This window comes from Neomonachus schauinslandi, chromosome 7 (genome assembly GCF_002201575.2).
Source record: "Neomonachus schauinslandi chromosome 7, ASM220157v2, whole genome shotgun sequence".
NCBI lineage: Eukaryota > Metazoa > Chordata > Mammalia > Carnivora > Phocidae > Neomonachus > Neomonachus schauinslandi.
In genome coordinates, this window is record NC_058409.1 from 8,779,991 (window position 1) to 8,786,553 (window position 6,563).

Below are 6,563 nucleotides of genomic sequence, written 5' to 3' on the forward strand. Positions count from 1 at the left end.
CGGTGCCCCCTTGGGGACGGAGGGCGCGGGGCAAACGGGCGCCGCGGGTCCTGGGCTGCTCCGGCGACACCCGCGCAGCCACGCGGCGCTTGGCCGGCTCAGGGGCCGGCTGCGCCAGATTCCCTGCCACGGCTCCCAAGCGCCTTTCTCGTGTCTCGCTTCACTGCGAACCGAAAACAAATAACCTGGGATGGTTGGAATTTCTATTAGGGGATCAGGCCACTGCCTTCCCGGCTGGCTGACTCCATCCTTCCGTAGAGACAGCGAAAACGGGAGCTCTAAACAGCTGCGTGAAGGGACCTCAGCTGCAGCAGAGGAATCCCGTTCAGGTTGTGAAATGCTGCCCACTTTTATTTTCCATCTGGGGGGACGTCTGTCGCTGTGAAAAGTTCCCACCGTCTTCCTGCAACACGGTCAGCAGTGGTGGCCTCTTCTCCAAGCCGGCGGTTAAATAATGGTGTAGCAGTGTGGACTTCAGAGCGGCAAGGGAGTAGCAATTGTCTTTAATGGCATGCCCTCAGTTTACAGATGAGGTGGAGAGAGGGTGAGCGCCTTGCGGAGCAGTGACTGGACTATTCTGATCCGGATTAATGCCGGTTCTGCGGCCCCACGTGCTGGAGCTGAGGCTGCTTCCTTCCACAGGTTGTGAAACATCCTAATCTGGAGGGAAATGAGGAAGATAACAAATGCCTGCATAATTTGGTTACCTGTATCGCATAGGACACCATGTTCCCATAGAGTTTTTTTAAAATACTCAAACCATGAGGGGCGCCCGGGTGGCTCAGTCATTAAGCCTCTGCCTTCGGCTCAGGTCATGATCCCAGGGTCCTGGGATCAAGCCCCACATCGGGCTCCCTGCTCAGCGGGAAGCCTGCTTCTCCCTCTCCCACTCCCCCTGCTCGTGTTCCCTCTCTCGCTGTCTCTCTCTCTGCCAAATAAATAAAATCTTAAAAAAAAGAAAAAAAAAGACTCAGCCATGAAATAAGCATTATATATCAATGTTTGTTTTTAATACTGGCCTGTGAGTTAAATTATTCCCCTCTGGCTGTAATCTCACATCAGCCCACCTGAATAGCGCTTTGGTCCAAAACTAGTTAACTGAGTAAGAGAGATTAGAAGGTTTCATTAACATGAGCTAAAGATTAAACTTGTACAGACAATACTTGGCTGAAAATAAATTTGAAAGCCCTCCTTCCATTATGCAAATCAGACTTCAATGAGATAGCATTTTCCACCTGATTCTCAAGGTTCAAAAATTATCTTAACTCACTTGGCCAGAATGTGGGGAACTAGGCACATTCAAGCTTTTTTGTGACACTGTAGATTGGTACAGCTTATTGGAAGGGAATTTTTGCAAATCCTATCAATAATTTTAAATGCGTATACCTTTGACTAAGCAATTCCACTTAAAAGAATTTTCCTACTGAAAGACTTGCATGTGTGCACAAAAACGTGTACAAAGATCTTGTTGGGACCTTATTTATAGAAACTATCATCCATGATGTACAACAATAGCATGGAATACTGTGCAGCAGTTAAAATGAATGTACTAAAAAAAATAAAGTGAATGTACTGATGAGCAGGATTTCTAAAACATCGTGTTAAAGAAGTAAAAAGGCATTGGATTCTTTATGTTGCCACTTTGGCCAAAAAAAAAAAAAAAATGAGACAAGCATAAAAGCTTGTATACGCAAATAAGTAAATAAAATAAGTCTCTGACATAAAAGCACAAAAAATAGCAACAAGATTGTAGAGAACGGGATGGAATCAGGTGTGGAAGACACTTTTCACTCACATTGTATTGCACTGTTTGCACTTGATATGTGCATGTTTTACTTCTGGAAACTTTTTAATGCAATTTACATAATTAATCCATAAACATTTTAATCCATATTCATTTAAACTATTAACCCATAAAGTTTTAAAAACAAAAGGCTGTATTGGTAGGAAGATTAAAAAAAAACTAATCTTCCTCTCTGCTTCCCCTGTACCTCTGATCAGCCTTCAAATCCCCTTGTTCCTTCTCAGATCCTATCCTTTCTCATCCTTACAGCTAATTCCCCTGCCCACCCTGAGCCTCCTCGGCTCCCCGTACCTAGATTACAATAACAGCCTATCAATTAGGTATTTACAGATGACATTCCATATGGGTATCGCTGTCCCTACAGCTCCATTTGTGACAGGCAGAGTAAGCTAAGGTCCTAGACTACCAGGAGCTTAGTGTGGGACTATAACAGGGAGGGCTGTATGTGCATGTGAATTAATGTATTTGAATGTTGGCGTGTTGGGGGGCAAGGGACAGGAGGGGTGGTGAATTCGCAATAATACAAAATGAGTCTAGTACAGTACGGAGGGCCTGGAATGCCACGCTTCTTTTCTGTAGACTTCAGGAAGCTTCTGAAGGCTTTTAAGTGGGAATGACATGAGCGATCTGTATTGTTTGTTTTTTTCAATCATTATTCTCCCAATTTACATTGCACGTGCTATCCCTTGGTACCTACCCCTTTCTAGTTTGGAGTATCCTAGCACCTCTGCTTCCAAGACTTTCTTTTAAAATACGGGTCAAGGGGCACCCGGGTGGCTCAGTCCTGAAGTGTCTGCCTTCGGCTCAGGTCATGGTCCCAGGATCCTGGGATGGAGCCCCGCATCGGGCTCCCTGCTCCGCGGGAAGCCTGCTTCTCCCTCTCTCACTCCCCCTGCTTGTGTTCCCTCTCTCGCTCTGTCTCTCTCTGTCAAATAAATAAAATCTTAAAAAAAAAAAAATAGGGGTCAAGGTCCAACCCAAGGAAGCCTCACTCCACACCTATCACCGCCCCCAGCAAGTCCACAGACCTTCAGCACTCTTGCCTACATTATCTCATGCAGTGTTGCTTAATTGCTCTTCCATCACAGAGGCGGTGAGCTGTCTTCGTCTATTTCATCAAGTCCAAAAGGTCAGGGAGGAATGTTGTCAATTTCCCCCTACTTCAACTGCCAACAACCACCACACCCCAACACACACACACACACACACACACACACACACACTCTCTCTCTCTCTCTCTCTCTCTCTCTCTCTCTCTCTCTCTCTCTACCATTCAGGTTTGGTAAAGGAGCAGCTCAGTAAGTGTTCATTACCTGACGTTTAAAATGTAAACCTGTTACCCTTTAGGCTCTCCACTACTCACTAAACTGACCTGGTCTCTTTCCATACTGACTCCTAATACCCAGCAAGAGATTAAGTTCCTGGCAGAGTCAGCTCCTCACAACCATGGTGCATATTTCAGTCTGTGCTGGGCGACACTATGGCTCTTAATCTGTTTGGTCTGAGATCAAACAGCCAGGGTACCATTCTTTTAGTATGTCCTCAACAAGAAGTCACAACACCGGGATGTGGCCGCATACTCCTACACGTTGCCCCCTGCTGGGGACTCCTAGTCACTGCACAACCCGGGGACAAAATGAAGAGAGCCCTTGGACTTAGAGGGAACAGGTAGCTGGCAAGGAAATAAATCACAGGGTTTCCCAGTAGAATGGCACATGCGCTGTCTACACTGCTGGGCATGAGGAGGTTACAGGTGAAGGACAATGAATGGCAGTTATCAGTTATTGACCCAAGCCTCTGAGAGGCCAAGCTTACCTGTCATAAAGTGTTTCTATGGGAACAACCTCCAGGGAGAGGAGTCCAGCGAGGCCGGAAGTTCAGATGTCCATTGCCTGGCCAAATCCTACTCATCTTTCAGGCTGCAGATCTAGAGCCTCCTCCCTCCTTGGTCTCGTTTTCATTGATCAGCTCCCCTGACTCTGAACTCCTTGGGCACTTAGAGTCTTTCCACTCAGTTGAACACGATTACATACTCTCATTTCGTACATGAATGTTTGATGTCTTGTAAGCCTTATCTTCCCAGCCACTGAAGCTTCTGTTTGTTTGTTTAAGAGAAAATCCAATAGACATTTACTTACTAAACAGTAGCACCAGACCAGCAATTTGAAATCTGATGAGACGAACACAGTACTGCTCTGGGTAGACATTTTTCCATTAATGGCAATGTGTCCAGGCTGCATCACTGGTGGGCAAAGGGGTCCCTTGTCCAACTTGAGGGGAACCACACTGGCAATATTTAGAAGTTATAAGCAGGTCCCCTTGGACTACATGTTATTCCTACACTTGGGACTGCTAGGTTTAGCAAAAACACAGCGCACCCACATAAGTTTGAATTCCAGACACATAATTAATTTTTTTAGTACAAGTATGCCCCACACCTGCACCCCAATGTTCATAGCAGCAATGTCCACAATAGCCAAACTGTGGAAAGAGCCCAGATGTCCATCGACAGATGAATGAATAAAGAAGATGTGGTGTATATATATACAATGGAATATTACACAGCCATCAAAAAAATGAAATCTTGCCATTTGCAATGATGTGGATGGAGCTAGAGGGTATTATGCTGAGCGAAATAAGCCAATCAGAGAAAGACAATAATCATATGGTTTCACTGATATGTGGAATTTAAGAAACAAAACAGGAGCATGGGGAAGGGAGGGAAAAATTAAAAAAGACAAAATCAGAGAGGGAGACAATTAACCATAGGAAACAAACTGAGGGTTGCTGGAGGGGAGGTGGGTGAGGGGATGGGGTAACTGGGGATGGGCATTAAGAAGGGCACTTGATGGAGTGAGCACTGGGTGTTATATGCAACTGATGAATCACTGAACTCTCCCTCTGAAACTAATAATACACTCTATGTTAACTAATTGAATTTAAATAAAATTAAATTTAAAAAGTATGCCCCATATATTGCAAGGGACCTACTTATAGTAAAACAATTATGTGTTGTTTATCTGAAATTCAAATGTAATTCTACATCCTGTATTTTGTCTGGCAACTCCCTATGTCCTCTTGTTAATAATCACAGTTTGGATAGAGGTGTCTCAACACCCAACACTTGTCACAGCAGCTAGATGTAATACCTTCCATGTATTGAGGACCTACTATGTGCCGGTAACAGTATGAGGAACTTTGCATAAAATATTCATTTAATCCTAGCAACAGCCCTGTGAGCAGGTATGAGTCCCTTCAAGGGGGCCATGTGGCAACCACAAGGGCTCTTCACCTCCACCCAGAGATTAAGTAATACCCTCAAGGTCACATGCCTAGATGCCAAAGAGCCTTGAGATTCAAACTTGGGTCTCCCTCCAGCCTCCCGATTGCCCTGCCCGCCCACAGGTAACAATACAACATGTCATTTAGTTGCATAAAAAATATGACTTAAGCATTATTTGTCCAAGTAGTTTAAGATACTCCTTTTTCAAATTATCTTTTGTACAATATGGTAAAAAAAAATCAGAGGAAAATTATATTTATGGAACTAGCTAGCTTCAAATGATATTGCTAAAGCCTACATCTTCTGTGTGCCTTTCCTACCCCCCACCACGCACGCGTTTCACCCAATCCCAAGATATAAAAAATATATATATTTTAAAGAATACTTTGCAGTGGACCCAACCTTAGTATTATCACCCAGTTTAGATTTCAGTTGTGTGAGCAACTACACATTGAGCCCTCTGAAACAGATCATTTGGTGGTATTTTTGTTTTGGTCCCAGGAGATGTTTAAGACTTCCCATTAGTCTAGATTCGAGGATCTTCTCAATCTAATTCTTTCAGAGTACAAGTATCTTCTTGCTTTACGGTAAATTTTGTGTTTGTGAAAGGTCTTGAACTTTTTAGGCCTCAGAGATGTTCGAAGTTAAAAGTAATAATCCACCAGATTTTAGAATCAATGCCTGTTTCTCTACCAAAGTTAAATGTAAGTTTTCCAAAGCCTCTTTTATTTCGCTCAAACTATTGCACTCCTTGGAGGTATCTGAACAGTAACTACTGAACTATGGGAAACAAGTACTTTCTGGCCATTTATACATAAATATAAGTAATGTTAAAATGTCTAAATATAAAGAGGTATACTAAATTTAAATTCTTCTATGTTCCTCGTCATCAAATCTTCATTAGATGATTCCAGAGGAGGGTGTGATGGTGTGAAGGGAAAAGGTGACTGGAGATGATAAAAAAAAAATTAATAAGCCAAATCCTTCTAGAGCCTAAAAGTTTGAAAACACTGCTTTGAGTAATCCTAGATATTGACCACAGATTTGGAAAGGTCTCCTTCAGTGCAAAGAAGTGAGCTACAAAAGAAACAAGAAACCAAAAAGTATCTTCGAGAAATGGTACAACTTTCCCTAAGAGTGAAATATAAGGAAATCCATTTACCTTGAATTTTAAACCTCTTGAGAATTATCATAGGCATTAACTATACTTACAGGGTATTGTGTGATGAGCAGGAAGACCACAATGGTAGAGGTCCCCCGTGGACTTTAAATATTAAAGTCATCATCACAATATAGTAAAACAAGCTGATCAAGTAGGTTGATCAAGTTCCCCGTGTGGGTTTTAGGTTACCCTAAGATGAAAGGCTCACTCCCCACATTCAGAGAACACACAATAAGCTAATTTAATTTGAAATAGACACATGAGAAGCTGCTGCACTGGGCAAGGCAGTGTTTTGGAGGTGGGAGTAAAATTCC